Source organism: Amblyomma maculatum, chromosome 3, assembly GCF_055883805.1.
Source record: "Amblyomma maculatum isolate TAMU_Amacu chromosome 3, ASM5588380v1, whole genome shotgun sequence".
Taxonomy (NCBI): Eukaryota; Metazoa; Arthropoda; class Arachnida; order Ixodida; family Ixodidae; genus Amblyomma; species Amblyomma maculatum.
This window is the reverse complement of record NC_139346.1, coordinates 175772121-175790265: the sequence shown is the minus strand read 5'-3', so window position 1 is coordinate 175790265 and position 18145 is coordinate 175772121. Positions and strand designations below refer to the sequence as shown.

At 41.9% G+C, this 18145-nt stretch overlaps 1 long non-coding RNA gene across 1 annotated transcript; it reads right to left on the bottom strand.

Annotated features, from left to right (window-relative positions):
• Nucleotides 1-10725: 10725 nt before the first annotated feature.
• LOC146197031 (uncharacterized) lies at nt 10726-15608 on the bottom strand. Its single transcript, XR_014705656.1, has 3 exons — nt 15440-15608; nt 14158-14242; nt 10726-10934 (listed from the first exon to the last, which is right to left on the bottom strand). It is a non-coding gene; the product is annotated as an uncharacterized LOC146197031 (long non-coding RNA).
• Between the last annotated feature and the right edge of the window lie 2537 nt (nt 15609-18145).

Here is an 18145-nt window from a genome sequence, read left to right as displayed (position 1 = left end):
AAAGACTCGGTAAATGCACGCAAATTGTGATTGCTTGCTATGCGGCCAAATGTATTAGGCGAAAGCCTTTTAAGGTCTCATCGTTGTCAATAGAAGGTTGTCAGCAGAGGTGCCATGCATTCGAGAGCGAGAGCTAAAATAAATTAATAAACCTTGTTTCTACCGGGAATCGAGCCTCCATCCCTTGAATCCCCAGCCCAGAGTTTTACCAGCTGCGCTACGCTCCGGATCGTGAACTGCTCATAATTCCCCTTGTGTACCGTGAAGATGATAGCGGGATTCCGCGAATGACAGATACTGCTCCTTTCCGTCCCTGTAAATGAATAATAGAACGCCCGTGAACTTAGATACGTTTTTGTGAAGAGCGCATTCGCCATGCCTTATTTCTATCCATGAGTGAGGAATGTCTTGGATGGCACTGTGTAATGGCTTTTTTTTTTGTTAGTTACCTTTGTATTTTTTATTATACCTTGCTTTTTGTTTGGGTTTACTTTTTAGGCTTCGACTGCTATCGCTTCTAATACATGACACTACCCTTGCTACGACTGACTGGCTGTTATTGCGAATATTTGTTTGGTTTATATATTGTTCCTTTGTTTTAAGGGTTGAGTCATACCTGTATGTGTTTAGTTATGTAATTTGCTGATTACTTTTACCGGCAGTGTTGAGAGCGATTAGGCCTTGCACGCATGCATGTTCGATGGTTTAAATATGCCCCTTTGATTCCAATAAACAGTTGCCAGTGTGCAGATGCGGTGTTGTCTCCTATCTTCTGTTGTGTTTGGCCGTAGTGGTTTTCACGTACTGCTATCATGCTGCTAAGTTCAATGCACCGACTGTTGTGTGGTGAAGCCAGCTTTGCTGACCACGCCCTTTCGGCGGCTGTCTCCTGAAGGGACGGTGAAATGAACTGCACACTAGTTTAACTGACGAGTTATTAAAGAGTTTATATCGTGCAAGTAACAGAATTCTACCTCTTTTTTGCAGCATTGATATTTCCAGAACCACTGTCTGCAGCAGCTTTGATGTTTAACCAATCCACAACGCACATGCGCCACGCGACCCTAGACAGACGGTAGGTGCGAGCAGTGTAGGTTAAAACCTATTTCGAGCATGCTGTCACGTCCACGAAGCGGTGCGTGGAGCTGCTCTGCTCGTTTTGGCGCCTGACGCGAGGGCAGGCTTGGTGCGCTGGTCGCCACGCCCGAGACAAGCAGTGGGCTGCTAGCAGGCTTCCGTGCAGCACGTCGCTACAGGAAGAGTCCCGCTAGCTTGCGTACACCATACTGACGTTCTGTGTTGAAGAGAAGCTCATATCTGGGCATATTTTACACATCGAATTATCGATGTATGAAGCTATTTCGTAATCCCTTACGAGGTCGATACGTCCCAGATCAACGGTAATGCTGAACGGTAATGTGACATCCGGTTAATTTAAAAGTAAACGGAACAGCAAAGATATGTTGGGCACGCCGCTAGTCGTTTATATGTTTTGGCAGTAAAAATCTGATCAGTGCAGATCAATTTTCTAGCTTGAGGAAACCTACAAGCAAAAAAAGCGGCCCAATATTTTCAAGCTTATCATGAGTATGAGCGCTGGCTGTGCTTAGTGTTATTCATAGCGACAAAGGCTGATATGTATTTCTTCCTGACTGGAACCTCAATTATGTTCCGCATGTATAAGCTGTCCAGATCGAGCATTCTCGATCAAACGGAATGTGTGCGTCACTGAAATCTCGTAGCGATATGACATTATTTCTGACGAGGTTTTGAAGAATGTGCTTAACTGCAGTGTCAAAGGAATCGCCGAGAGGTTGTCAAAATAACAACTATTCTTTGAATCATTTAAAAGTGAGGCAATGTTTATAAGGTGTAAATATTAAGCACCTGGGGGTACGACCTTGCACTGCTATTTTCAGCATACCGACTGTTGACACCGTCATTACTAGAAGCATGCAGGTGTGTTCAAGCCAGAAATTCAAGATTATAACTCAGGTGTATAAAATATACTGAAGTTTGGTTGGTTGGTTGGTTTGTGGGGTTTAACGTCCCAAAGCAACTCAGGCTACGAGAGACGCCGTAGTGGAGGACTCCAGAAATTTCGACCACCTGGGGTTCTTTAACGTGCACTGACATCGCACAGCACACGGGCGCCTTGCTTTTCGCCTCCATCGAAAAGCGGCCGCCGAGGCCGGGATTCGATCCCGCGCCCTTGGGAACAGTAGCCGAGCGCCGTAACCACTGCGCCACCCCAGCGGGGCCTAGATTGCACAGATGAAACCGCCGCCTACGTTTGAAAACGCAGGGCAAGACCCTACACTCTCAGAGTAAGCTTATCGTCGGTTTTTTGAATGGCAGCATATTGAAGCGGGCGAATTGTGTTGGAGTCCCATGAATCTGTACAAAATTTGCTGATTGTTCGTGCTGGACGCAAAAATTTCCGATTTTTATTGTACTGCTCCTTAACAATATTCGTTTTAAATGGGGAAAACAGCTACCAACTAAGGCCCGCACACCCATAAGTGAGAAGTGAGGCGACGTAGACTCACAGAGTAAAAGAACAGTAGCCAACCAACAGCACACTGTGAAGTAAAAGTTAAATATTATTATACTAAAATAAAGGAGGCTGCAAATATTACGCATTTATCATTTTTTCAGTACTGGATAAGAGGGAGGCTCTTCCAGGCAGCTTATTGTTTAGAGTATGCTATCATACACTACACATTTTGCTATCTCAAGCACATTTTGTGCTGACTAATGTCGGCACCAAACACACGGAGTGCTGAGTGGCGCCCCCAGCCATGAAATAGCATTTCCTGAAAGCGATCAAAATTACAAGGCGGTACAGTGGAGGGAAAAAGACATGCCCAATATTTTTCCAAGGTTAATGCATTCATGACGAATTTCTGTGCTGAAAAATTTTCCCTGAGCGGATATGACATCGGCCATCATATTGATTGCTATTGGAAGGTAGTCACTGGGCACACCACAATCTTAATCGGACAATACCGTGAGCCTTACTCCATCCGGTACTAATGTTTAGTCAATGGCTTATCAAGAATTGGAGCGCATGCATTGCCACATGAGCACACGCATCCAACCCCATAACATACCCATTCGACAACATGCGAATACGCATGTCCAAGCGCTACTTGGGCTATTTCATGTGTATGTGTATGTTGTGCACAGACATCCAGGTTACAAAACGCTACCGAGACATTTTAGGACGAAAACACCAAAGAACAGAATCAGAAATGAAATTGTAAGCAGTAATCACTCCTTTTTTATTACGAAGCAGTCCTTTTTTATTACGAAGCAGCCCACTTAATCAACCTTGCGAGAACCAGCTAGCGAGGAAGTACGCACTCGCAATGGTGCAAAGAGACTATTCTAAAAATGAAACTTGAACAGCTAATACCTCGTCGTCTGACAAAGAATTCTGTGCCACGTCATAGCCCGAAGAAACGATTTAAAGCGTGGCGCTTTGGCGCCTGTTCCTGCGTTTCGCGTCGTCGCCGTTGTCCCTCGTAACCATGCAGCTTCGCAGTCCGGGCAGCGGGCTGCTCTAGCATGCGCGCGCTCCTGGCGCCATATCTCCCGCATACTCAAGCCGAAACGCATAGCCGCCGCCGTTCGCCACTTCGTGTCGATCAACACCCCTCCCCCCGCCCTCTTCCTCCATGGTGGCGACCGCGCGATAGCGCGCTGTGTTCTCGGCATCAGCGGATCACGGTGCGTGTATCCCAAGCCGAAACGCACAGCCACGTTCACTTGACTCTGGAGTAGCGTCAGCGGCGTCAGTCAGTCGCTGATCTACGTTCCTGTGCGTCCAAGCGCTGCCTTCTGCAGCTTCCCGATAACTTAATTGCTCCCGTCGCTCCTCCTCCAATGCCATCACTGTGTGGAGCCAATCGAGCGCCAGATCGGTGGCGGCGGATCTCGATAAGTGCACCGCCCGAGCCGAAACGCATAGCATCCATCATTCGAGAACTGTTAGTCTAGTGTTTCTTTAAGAAGAAATATGTGTGGGAAATAAAAAAGTTGTCTGTAATTGTACATGCATGTCTTGCTTGAATTCTTGGCCTCAATTTACCAAAAATTGTAACAGCTGTTGAGCTGCTTACAGATTTCGCATTAGTAAGTAAAGTAGTCGTGGGCAATTTTTTTTAAACCTATTAATGTCAGCAAGTGACCACATTGGTAAATACTGCTACCAGCTCTCAATATTCGAAAATGTTTAATAAAACGCGATCAAGGTCGCGAAAGGAACATTTTTTGTTGTTGTTAAACTTATACCTTGGCTGAATTTCCAAGCATCGATATATATATATAACGAAAAAAGATTAAAACGATAATTGCTTTGTAGTACTTTCATTCCTATTATGTATACGAAAAATCAGACAGCCTGCCTCAGCCTTCTTTAAAACTCTAGTGAAATAGACTAATGACCTTTTTTTTTACTTTAGGGTTTGAGTAGATACACATTGACGGAGAAGAAGAAGCGCGACTCTTCGGAGAATTTCACCCCACGTTGGCATCCGAAGAGTAACAGGTGTGTATACGTGTTGCACTTAGAGGGCGGATTTGCGGGCACTGCAACGTATAGGGCACAGTGGCCCGGTCCTCGGAAACTCGTCGATCAGGCTGCTTTGCCGTAACAACATAATGTTATGTAGTTCCTTTCGACTGAGATATAGTCCGAGAGCCAATAACAGACTTATCGGACTACGCTGTTATGATGAAATAACAATTTTTATATGTCATCTTTAACCAGACACAGCGAGCTTCATAGTAATTTTTATTTATTGGATAACCGAATCAGAATAAAATATAAAAAAGATTGACTGCATTCTCGTATCATAGTGTTCGGTCACTTATGAAATACGGACTACGGTCGAATCAAAATCATTTGAAGTCTAGACTGCACTAGAAGAGGCGAGCTCTGCTCTGAGATAAGCTCCATTATATCCTGAAAGGAGGAAATGACTTAAAAACTAAAAACAAATAACCATACGAAATAAATATTGTTGCATAACAGTAAATCATATGCGTTCAGGGTTGTTTTAGGCATTCTCTGAACGCGAAATGCTCGCAATCGAAAACAATGCAGTGGTTTATTCATAATTCGCAATAAAGCTCGAGTTTTCTGCGATGCAATAAAAATGAGTATAACACCGCATATTCTACCTCCCATGGAACCGTTATTATATGCAAACCGCACAATCAACTTCCCGCCTGTTCCTAGGCGAGAGTAAAAGGCTCACATATTACCATGCCCGCGGTAAAGGGGACACTTTCTAGAAATAAGAGAAGCATTTCACTCCCACTTTGTGAACGAAAAAACTATACATAATAAAACCTACCATGGTTTGTCTGCTTTCTTGGTTGGTGAATCACGTTTGCTATAACAACCTGGCTAAAAGCAAACCTAACAGAAAGAGGCGGGCTAGTGGGTGATTATTATTATGATGCATAATTGAACCAAGCGAAAAGACAACATACAAGCATCACTGCCCTCCATCTTGTTGTTTTCTTCCTAGCCCATTCTTTCGCGCGGTTGATATTCATTCTACTCGATAGAAGCATAAATTCAAAAATCAGTATTTCAGTCCCATCTAACGCCGTAGTTAGGTGATGACAGGTGCGGTCGGTCAAAGGCCCCGGTCATCGCGTCCTATAAGTCTCTTGATTTAGCTGTTTCTTCTCTCCAGCATTTAATTTTTCCGTACTTAATATGTAGTGAAACGCATTTCTATGACCTGCTTTTAATAAAACCCACCAAAAGCCCAAATTTAGTTTGCTTTGAATGTAGTCGTGTTTTCGTAATTTCCAACATTGGGGAGTTGCGTTTCATTTCATTACATTGTGGTGTGGGTAAACCGGAACACTGAATTTTATTCCCTTCGAAAAATATTGTTTCAAATAAAACCTGGAAATTCTGAGAACCTTAATTACTTCTCTGGTTCAAAAACCGTCAAATGTCGACAGCCTTGCTGACCTTAAGATCCTACTTATATTTCGGCTTGTTATCATTGAACAAAACACGTCTGAAATAAGTGGCATTCTTATCGTGCTTCTTCTCTGCTGATACGGTAAACAGCAAGGTTGTATACACAAATTGATGATTATCTGAGAGTCCTGAAAGCCACCCACCTTCACTCCTGAAGAGATGAGATGAGTTTGTTGCCCTGCGAGCATTTTTCGAAAATGATGTCATGTCCTGTCTGCTTTGTTTTCTCCTTGCCAGCTGCGGAAATGCCCGGCGCTGAGTAGTATACACCCCAACATTAATTATCTAGCGATATTTGGAAAGTCGGGCGAAAAGATGCCGGTTGGAATAAAGATTTCCGCTGGAAAGATTTAATAACGATTGCGCTGCCGCGTTTACTTAGTATTTAGAGCACTTGAAAGCTAGGAACTAGGAGACCCGGGGTGAAAGCGAAACGCAAAGCGGCTTTGTTGTGTTCAAGTTGAATAAATTGTAAAGAACACAGGAAGGTAAAAGTCATTCAACTTCAGAACCCACCAGAGCATATGTTCATTAGGAGCTTGAAGATGTTTAAAGAAAGAAATAAACAAAGCAAAATATGTGCTCAAAATTGTATTGTAATAAGAAATAATTATTTGGCGATGTTGCCTTCACTATTGGGATAAATGAGCATGAATTATGACAAAGAGAGACATCTAAGGATTTATTGTAAAATATGGCACAAATGGCTTTGATAATTGCGGTAAAAGGTATTTTAATGCGTAAGCAATAAGCAGCAGAACTTCTCAGTACTATTGCAAAATTTCCACGGGCTAGTATTCAAAGATGATGGGCTACTATTTGGTATTCATTACATGTTTATTTAATACATTGTTCGAGATCTACATTAGGTAGTCTCGCCATTTCACCGTGCCTGTCCGTGCCTGTCCTAACAGCACGTGTCTTTCTTAAGAAGAAGAAGAAAAAGATGAACAAGAAAAAGAAAAAGAAGACGAAAAAGCAGAAGCAAAAAAAGAAGAAGAGCAAAAAAGAAGTAAAAGAAGAAGACAGATAACTCGGTAGTTAGTATAGGCAAACGACAACAACGAGTTGCTAGGACAGAGGTTCGTTGGAACGCTGTGACCGCTGTGTGCCCCGGAGTTCGACGTAGAAACGATGTCATACCCCTAGACGTCTTCTATACCCCAATTCGAATGATCAACAATGAGAGCCAAGGGGTGCTTATACGTGAGGTGATTCCCCTATGGCAAAAAAGCTGAAACCACAGAGTAAAGTACTATGTGCAAAAGCCATGTCTTTACCTTCAAGCCGAACCTAAGCGTAGCCGTGCAGATTGCTCTCGCGTAACTCCAGGTTTAACCACGAGCTAAACCACAGCTAATATATTTAGCAACTCCTTCCACATAAATTTAATTTCTGGGTGTGCACCAGTGTGTGTGCTTGTGATCCAAGGGAAATTATATGCATGGCTCATATCCAGCCTTTCAAGTTTGATTTTAGGGCATACAAAAATTATGAAATACTTAGGCTGCGTATTTATGAATATGACACGACAGAGTTACGGTTTCTGTCTGCAGCTGCACTTGTGATTCCTCGTTCCCATATGTGTAAAGCATAGTATCTGCTCGCTTAACTACCAACCCGTTCTTTTGTGCCTCTTTTTTTTTTATTCCTAGAGCTGTAATTGGATATCTAAGCTGCTATCTCAGCTGCTAAATAACGCTCTCTCAAAATGCTCTCTATGATATCTCAGCTGCTAGAAATGACTAATTTGCAGTCGGGTTTATTATTGCGTTCTACTTGTACGTCTTTAAATTCAGATCGGGGAGTGCAATGCTGGAGCATTCCAGATGGGAGAAAGCTAATTTAGGCTCTTGGGCACAGTATCTGCAGACATTGTAAGAAAACCTTTTGGTGCTGTTTTATTTGTTGTTTTTATCGATACTTTGCAGAAGGCAATGAACTGACCAGATAGAAAATTCCTAAAACATCTATATTGCTTTCTAGTAAACGTTACAGAAAACCCCAGTAATATTCTTTATGATAATTATATTTACCTTATCTAGGTACTACAAGTGCCATGACTAGCATTATGCATAGAATATTTGTGTTCTGGCGCAGGGAACCAAATCACAATGTCGTTTCATTTCATTTATTGATTCCTTAAGGGCCCGAAGGCATTACATAATAAGGGACATATAATTTTGGAAAAGTAGAAAAAAATGAAAATAAAACACCCAGAGAAAGGTAAAAAAGGAACTACAAAGTTCAACACACATGCGAACTGTGGTATTCATATCAGAGTGCAGCGGAGGATTATAGGGCACTATAAATAAAGAATAAATAAAAAATAGAATAATGCATCATTTTCACAAAATTACCTTTAATAATGTGAATGCGAACTGTTTATACGTAGAATGCTCGTTAGTTATAGAAATCAGCATCGTAACTGCTGCTTGCTTACTTTATATCCTCTCTTATGTATGTATGTATGTATAACTTTATTAGGGAGCCGGCAAACGACGGGTTAACGCGTCGTGACGCTGGCCAAGCGTCTACCCGGGGTTAAGCCCTACTCTGCACTACCTCATTTGACCCGTTTGTGGTGGGTGTGAGGCTTGTGCTTTTCGAGCGCACCCCGGGCCTGCTGGACGGCTTATTCGTGCTGATTTATTCTGTTGAGATTTTACCCTTGAAATTAGGATACTCTAAATTGGACTGAAGGTGATATAACCACATGTATTGAAAGTTTTAAAGGGGGAGCCTTGCACAACAGTTTCAGTTATTGTCGTTTTTCACAGCTGCAAAAAATTTCTTCCTATTAGTGAGTAGAAGGTATTATCATTTTGCAGTTTTAATCCGAAAGCATTTCTTGGCTCATGAGTGGCGTAGGTAGAACTGGTTTTCAAGCGTGTCATGAAACGTGTCTGCGCGAAATTTCAGTGATAATTTGCGTAGATAAATAATAAACAGCTTAATAAAGGCACATGTAAATAGTAAGAATAATTATAATGAAGTCTCTGAAACGAAATAAGATTGCATAATTAATTGAATGAACGAATTCAGCTTTACATGGGAGCTGTGGGCACAGCATGCCCGCATAAACTGTTATCACAGCGTGTCCGTGCGAATACTCAGGTTATTTTCACGGCAGTTAGTATGCAGTCTATTTCGAGCATGGCCAGCTTGAAAGGGATCTCCTAATTCGAATGGGCTGTCCTAAATGTTTTTCCTGCATTTCCAATATTTGACCCGATCAGAATTTGATCAAAATCGGTGTCCTTGAGTATGACCATTTCGGTGGTGACCATAAAATTGGGACTTGCCGCACGAAACATTTGTCCTCCCGGGTGACCAAATTTTGTGGAATTTGACAAAAATTTATTTTTCAACTATTTCAAGTGTAATTAATGTAGTGTTTTCCTCCAAACTTTGCTGGTTACCCCGAAATTTGATCTACCTGGACCTCGTAAACTTGATTTTGTCCGTGTTTAACCAAACTCCGCGTCAACTGAGTGCATAGTGACGCAAATTTGGGCGGGCCATTTTTAATTTTTGTGCTTTAGTTGGTTAGTTTACACTTACGTGTGAAGTTCTTCTATGGGGACAACTACGGTAATTTCCCCTCTGGGACAGTACCAAAAAAATAAATCCATTCTGTGTCGGGATCTTTTCCTGATCAGCTCCGAATTAAGATGATTTAAACAGCGGTAATCAATGCAATGATGCAATCATTAAACATTTTAATGAAGCCCATCTTGCTCCTCTCGCAAAATATCTAAACATGTCTTCATTCCTGCAGCGCAGTTTAGTGTAATGAGGAATGTACGTAATGAATCAAATATTCCTCCTGGATGCGGTATTATGGGGCTGTAACTGTGATAAGACCCGGCCAAATGAATGGAGATGGAAGAAGCCTCTTTCTTGTGATGTGCAAGGCTAACGGCAATGTCAATGTAAGCAGGACGATGATGACAGTCTATAGAGAGAAATACTTACCCTTCTCCTCTTGTAGATGAAGGAAGGGAGAGGCTTCCTTGTGAAACATGTTTAATTGCGCACGATCAAAAAGGTCGCTGGCAGGTGAAGATGGTGAATTCAGGCCTCAGTTTGCCATTAGCCCTAGTCCGGGCCGCCGCAAGTGCCTGCCGCCTATTGAACACGGACCGTCATTCACATGAGATGGAAGGCTTTCCCAGACCTTTTAGCGGAGTGAATTAATAAGAAAGCAGGGATTGGATTGGCGTACTCCAAACACGTAGGATAGAGGCAAATTGCTATCTGCACAACATTGACACTCGTGCTTCCCGCTGTGGTCGTAGCGAGCAGCCTCAGTTGCACAACAGAGCGTGTTGGTTTGAGACAACCGCACAACACGCAAGCCGGGCTTTGATAGCCCTTTTGCCGGATGATAAAACTGCCAGTGCCGACATCTGCAATCATCAATAATGTCGCGGAACCATTCAAGCTGATGACCTATATATCTTGAAACGGCGGATCGGAGGCTGGGCGCCCGTATTTTATGCACGCTGGCAGTGGCGTTTACCGTTTCAAAAGATGTCATGCACCCAACCCCATGTTGAGTGTAACACCAGCAACTTTCGCAGCGTTGTCGCATCGGCAATCTGATCGTCTCGCAATTCCTGCATTTTCCCTCACTGGTGTACCGTATACTAACCCTCTCGTAGGAAAGATCGGCGCTCCATGGTTTCCATAAATAAGACAGTAGTTCAAAATGAATATAAATTGTAAGCAGAAGTTACTAAGAGTTTTATTTCTTGCTTTTTCTTGGCGCTGCAGCATTTATGGCGGCTTCAGTAGGCTGTTCGTAGTCCTTATAGGATTCTGCCCATGCGTTCGCATCGAAGCATACCCCAGGGCGATCTTCATCAACATACACGCAAAAGCATTCACCCGAGCATGTCCAGTTCGTCTCCTCTGAGCACTAAAGAAAGGAGCGAAAGGGTAATGAGGCGCTGCGAGAAGAGCGCAGGAGGGAGCAATTGGGCAGCATTTACACCAAAACATGGGCATAAGAGTGTGCCGTTGGAAAAGAATTATCGTAACAGCAACCACTTCTAGGTTGCTTTTAGACCACGGCGGTTATTCGTTTCAGAGTAAATTTGATGCTGTACCGATTCACCTGCTTTTTTTGATTCCGGCGAAGTACTTTGTCTGCATGAATTGTCCTGTAAATTTTAACGCGATAGAGTTATCGACCCCGTGTCGCAGAAAGGTCGGTGTCGGGGTTGCCGTTGTAACGCGAAAATCACAAGAAAGTAAAGAAACAATAATGGCTTTGCAGAAAAGCGCTGAGTCGAACGCAGTTCCTTCGCAGTGCGAGGTGAGCACGCAACCACTCGGACAAAGCATTTCCTTTCTCCGAATAAAGGTGGACCTAATGTATACATTTCCTTATGACTGCAAGCTAATGTATAGGTACGTCATTACAAAGAAATTATTTACGGAACAATATTTCAACGGGTAGTAAAGAACATTTCCGCTTTCGTTACCTGTGTTGCAGCGCTCATTGGAAAATTCCTTCGATCGTATGGCGCTGCCGAAGCAGATGGCGTGAGTCGGCCCCCGATTCAAAGCCTATCTATGCACTGTCTTGAAAGCATTGGGCTGTCAGGACAGCGGAGAAAAAGACAAACTACAGACTTTAAGAGGGAAGAAATAACCAAACGATGGTTATCTGATTGGTGGCCCAGATAACGGCAGGAGCAAAATTTCATCTGGCATTCATACAAAAAAGGAGCGGTGTGTCATGTGATGTCCTTGTGAGGTTAAAGAGCATGCGAATGCGATTAAACGGAGTCCGATAAAGCTATCGCGTTGAACTTCTAAAGGCGAAGGCGAAGCTTAAGCGGCCTCCCTTTTTTTTTTTTTTTTTTTTTTGTGTACGTTATGTGTCTTAATATTACAATTGAAAGACTAAGTAATGAAAGGCACCGATTTGTTATCAGTTTCGATGGGAGATTTTCGCCTTCCACTTTATAAGTCGTGCGCCTGCGCTTGAGGACACTTTCTTCAGGATTAACTGTCATTAATCTTATATATGTCACGAAACAGCCTTATGAGGTGGCACAGCACATAAATCTATACGTATTACTTATGGATACACTGTAACCTATTACGGCTCAGATGCGAAACATTCTTTCACTATTGTTAGGAATTGCATATATATGTCTTAAGCTAGCTTATAAAGGTGTAACTACTATTAAGCCATTTTAGTGACATCCCAGAAGCGCTTGTATTTGAAAACAAAGTGTGCAGGTTTTTGTACTTTTAATGAAATAAAACCTCTGCGTTTTCATCTGAACACGTCCTAGAAGACCTGTTTCGCGTAAAGAAGCTAATAATGGTGTATTTAAATGCCCAAAACTCACGTTAACTAAATTTAAGTTACAGTATGCATGTTCAAACAAAAAATGTTTTCGCATATTAACATTGAAAGGCTGTTAGAGGTTTAGAGCTGCCAACAAAAGTAAACACGTTAACACGCCGAACAAGGAGCGCTGTACCGCCTAGGATGTGTTTATGTGAGGTGAAATTAGCCACAGCAATATGAAGGCCGCAACCAGCATGACCTTCTTTCTTCTTTTCTTACGTTGAATTAGGCCGACGCAAGGTTGCGCTGATTACAATCATGACTGGATAGTAGCGTGTGAACTTAATCGCAAGCGGGCGTCATAAAATGTGTCGCAAAAGTTCACATCACGCATCCAATTAGATTATTATCCTCAACACCTCTGATGTTTAAAAAAAAAACTATATCACTGCTGTTGATCTTGCTTTCGAATTTTCTTTTTTCTCGCTTAGTTGAAATATTTGCCTCAAATATATAACACATACAAAATCCGCGTCTGATAAAAGATGCACGCGGCAGAAAAAAAAAGCAAGAAAAAAACGCGGATAGTGTGAACGTAACCGTTGTCGTGCAAAATTTCACTGCCGATTCAACGGCATCTATGTCGCTGAAAGATCTCTCCGCTGTGTAGAATAAGCAATAATGCTTTAACTAAGCCGAGAAAGTAGCCTTAATTAGAAACAAGCCTTAAAAAGGAGTAAAAATATTTCAGTGAAACACATGGAAGAGGAAAACACAATTCAATGAGGCCATTGGTGCATGCGAAAGAAATCACACTTTAGCGGCAGATTTCCATTTCTGGTTATAGTTTACTGTTCCGCAAATTATATTTCCAAAGTCTAAACAGAAAAGTGAATACAACGAGTCTTAGAAGAAGAAAGAAAATAGACATTTGTCGCTGACTGGACCTGTTTTTCTTATTATGCATGGTCTTGCAAGTTGCTTCATTAGTTTGCACTCGGCCACCTGAAAATTGCCTCTGTTTTGCACTTTATTGTAATTTCCTTCCTTTCTTTGAAAAACCTTTTCTTATTTGCCAATATTCATTTTGGAGTTCGAGTTGTTTGTTATCATCCCCTTTAAGGAATGAAATATCTAATCCGCCGTGGCCAAGTTCTCTTTACATGGCGTTAACTCGTTTCCCATTTCATACTTCACCAATTCCGTATCTCTCTGAAATTTGCTAGGCGTACATGTTACGTAAAATTAAGTAATTTGTAGTATGAGTTTTAGATGAAGGCTGGTATGAATTTTTTTTTAACCACCAATTTTCTGTAAAGGCTGACTACTTTTCCTTCACAGTCCCATTTTGCACTTGGGTGGATGCAGTTGAGAAACTACCCTGTTATTAAACACCTACAGAGTATCGGGAATTTCTCTCAACACGTCTAGTGCACCACAAAGCTAGTTATTACCGTCTACAAATGCAGCCTGCTTGAAAGTTTCCAGAAAGGCACCCTTGGGCTTTTTTAATTATAAGAGTAATTAGCTTAAAATGATTTGTCAAGATTCGCGGCACTTCAAAGCGGCAGCGACGAAGTATGTTATACTACTCAAGCTCTGAAGTTCATTTACACGGTACGTTTATGTGCCGGCAGAGCATAACAGGACACTGCAGCTAAATCTTTCAAAAACAGTCTGAATATAATATTTCTTCCCTCTCTTCCCTATAAGTTCTGTAATGTCACTTATGTAAAGTTAATGCAATTTCTCTACACGCAACCGTCTATATGAAAAATTTTCTAGCGGCTTTGCATCAAGTATTGGCCTGACTGAAGCCACTAAAAAAACACACCGTTGCATTACACTCCTTCAAATAAGTTTCTTCACCACCGTCTGATTCAATCATTGCTCCGCTTGGTTTGCAAAGGCAGGAAGTCCTGAAAAAGAAATAATATATCCAAGCTTGGCATCAATTCAATAAGACACTTCCGTCTGTTCTGTGGAGGACATAACTTCATTTAGCCGTGTTTTTTGTCTGATGTATGAGCGTTTAAATGAATTGGCAGGTGCTCTTCTTCAGCCAATATGCACAAAACACCTTTCCTTCCACGAGAGCACTTCCAAAGTGTTTTGCAAGCAGTGCAAATCTGCTATCCAGAGAAATGAACACTGCACGAACAGCGGTTACAGAGGTCTGCGAAACATGTGAGACTGATGTAGCTATTGTTCTCCAAGTCAATCCCACGCAGAATGCTTGCTTGAGACATTACACATTGAACCGAAATAGTTCATCCTTCTCTTGCCCTAGACTTACGAGTATAGTGAATCGACGGCTCACCTGCACCTTCATGAAAAACCATGCTTTGACATTTCTTTCCTACAAGAACTTAGTTGGTTTAATTTTTCACTTATTTCCATTTTCAAACAACAGTACTCTGTAGAATGTTTATGTGTGAATCTAGTAACTGTTATTTATGACAAAATAGCAACGGGTACATAATTACCAGTCCACATATATGAACAACTTCGAGGACCTCGTGCTTGGACCCATCGAATCAAACCTCGCTCAGTGCGCACAATACCTTGATGTGCCCACACGCAGCTGAACGGTACACGCCTAATCTTCTAATAACGATCCCTTAGGTATTGCACGAGCGCCAGGGATTTGACGTGCTCGAGCGGATCTCGCAAATATATCCCAAACTGCGACACAACAATAGGCACTTAATCGCCTGCTCATTCGCAAATAATCATCAGTGCGTGAGGCTGACGAGATGTGCGATGTTTTACATAGAAGCCGTAGCGTGGTCTTTGCGCAACCACGGGATCCACGCAAGTACAAACACGTGCCGAAGCTGTCTACCTGTCCCATCGCCAGATTCTATATTGCCCTCCGTGAACTGATCGCAGTCAACACTTAACGCAACGGTTCACATACAAATAATACCTGAACCGTCAGGAATTAATGAAACTGACCTGATTTTTACCCGAAAGTTGGCAGGCACGATGGAATGCAGAAGGATAAAAAAACTACACGGCTGCGTCACTGATGAGCCGGAAAAAAGCTCCTAACGACGGCAATGCAACAAGAAGAAAATACGCGTGTCTTAAGCTTTCAACAAGGGGGTACTTACAGCAAATGCACGAGGATAATTAAGAGGAAATATTTCAATGTAGAGAACAGGCCCATGTCTCAAGCGAGCGGTGGTTGTTTGTCGGACACTGCAAGCAAAGCGAATGTGTCCTCGAATGTGCGCCGATATTCCTGCTTTTAAAGGTAAGGTGCATTATATTTATGAGCGCAAACCGCAAGTGTAACCAGCCTTCAATAAGTCAGCAATCATGAGATTGGCAAATTCTGATTAATTCCACCAATGCTCAGATTGAAATTCGCTGCCTAAACTACGACGCGAATCAAAAGTTCAATTTACATTGACTTTATTATGTAGACTTTCATTTTTACTCACTTCAGTTGTCCTAATAGCTGGCGATAACATGGGCATTTTAAAAAGCAGGTGAATATATTTTCCTTGCTTTCACAGAACCATTAATAAAATATAGTACTTTTGAGGCTCTTAGTGCTTCTATGGCATGCGTTACTAGAAAAGACTTAATAATGAGGGCAAAAGGCTCTAGACAACACAATTCACCATTTTTTACAAGAAGCACGATTTGAATGAGTTAGCTGATTTTTCTAGCACATATGAAGGAACGAACTTCCACATCGACAAGTACGGTCCGAGATGACTTACAGTCCGAAACGAGTGATGCGCTTTGCTTGCAGTTTGCCTGGTCCCCAGACTTGTGCCCAATAGTACGTACGTACGTACGTATGTATGTATGTATGTATGTATGTATGTATGTATGTATGTATGTATGTATGTATGTATGTATGTATGTATGTATGTATGTATGTATGTATGTATGTATGTATGTATGTATGTATGTATGTATGTATGTATGTATGTATGTATGTATGTATGTATGTATGTATGTATGTATGTATGTATGTATGTATGTATGTATGTATGTATGTATGTATGTATGTATGTATGTATGTATGTATGTATGTATGTATGTATGTATGTATGTATGTATGTATGTATGTATGTATGTATGTATGTATGTATGTATGTATGTATGTATGTATGTATGTATGTATGTATGTATGTACGCACATACATACATACAAATTTCATACAATTACCGAGAGGGAAAGCTGGGGGTGCTGCCCTTCAGCCACCAGTGAACGCAGAGCACAAAAGCCATAAAGGCGCGAAAGCAGACGTCGCCAATAATAGGCTTTTTGTTTTCCGAAATGCTACTAAAAAACTCTCTAAAGTGGCCCAGCAAGTATATATATTTGAAAACATTTCTTAATTGAGCCTGTTAGAATCTAAATTTTGTTTCATTTCTGCTAAGTACTTAGCTAATTGGACAAAGAGCCATCGCTAATTTTGGACAAATTTTACACTTAAATGCTGTTCTATTCCTTTTTCGCAATTTGTATACGCAATTTTGAGTGTTAGAAAATTTTATTGCAAAACAACGTTTGTCTTTGCATTATTTTTGGCCAAATGTTGTAGTTCTGCACTCGGTAGCTCTCCGTCTATGATGCATTGGGCGCCCATGGTGGCTGGACTGGTCATCAGGAAGCTCCACGCTAACTCCCTTAGATGGCGGCACATCTTTCCCTCTAGATATGAGTAAGAACCTGTGCGCATACACACATACCAGAATGACAGCATTCGCTGCTTGCCTAACTGGTTAGCAAAATGGTCGGACGGACGAAGAGGCGCGCCGACACACGGAAAGGCAGAGGCAGACAGAAAAAATGATGAACGACGGAAGGGCGGATGAAAGGAGAGACAGACACATGTGGGATCAAAAGGAAAAGGAGGTTTGGGGAAAATAGAAGAAATAAAGGACGAGCTTTTTCCAAAAAAAAAATAAGAAAGGGAGACTAAAAGCTTAAATCTTTTCGATAACTGCTTCTCGTTTCGTGCAAAAATGCTCTACACACAATTCGCACACAGATATAATATAAAAGAACAGATTACTACACCAAAATAAAAGCACATCATTGATGTGAAATATAAAAATATATTCTTGTCAACGCAATTGCAACTGCAATATCCAGCGTTTTCAACCGCAATATGTTGCGTTTTTAATTGTGCTGAGTCCATTATCCAAAAAAGTAATGAAGGCCATCATGAAACAAACGCGAGACTTAATATGCCTCAGAGGTGGGATGGAATCAAAGAATGCAAATCCCACTTTTATGCATTCTTCCGCAGTTTACAAAAGAAACGCCATAAAAAGCTGGTTTGTTTTGCTTTAACGAATTTAACTTGTCGAAGCGACTCCGGCTATGAGAAGCGCCGTAGCGGAGTGCATCGGAAATTTCAGCTAGTTGAATTTCTTTAATGCGCAATCACATATAGCACAGCAAACGGGCGCCTTGCTCTTCGCCTCCATCTAAAAGCCCACTACGCGGCCGGTATTCGATCCTTCACCCTTGGGCAGTCGACCGCCCTAATCACTCCACCATTGTGGTGGGGTGGACAGCTTCTACGAGGTCCCTCCTTGCTTCGGCAGCACTGAACGTTAGTACACGTATTTTAAAAAGCGATATATGTGTACACCAGGTTTCCCTTGCCTCGGCAGCACTGAACGTTTGTACACGTATTTTAAAACGATATTTGCATATCTCATTATGTGTACACCAGGTTTCCCATCACACCTCAGCCACAGGCTTGCAAAACCGATGTTAGAGACAGCTGTGAGAACCCAGTCATAAATTTCTCACCAGAGACAATTTTCGTTTCGCCTATAATTTA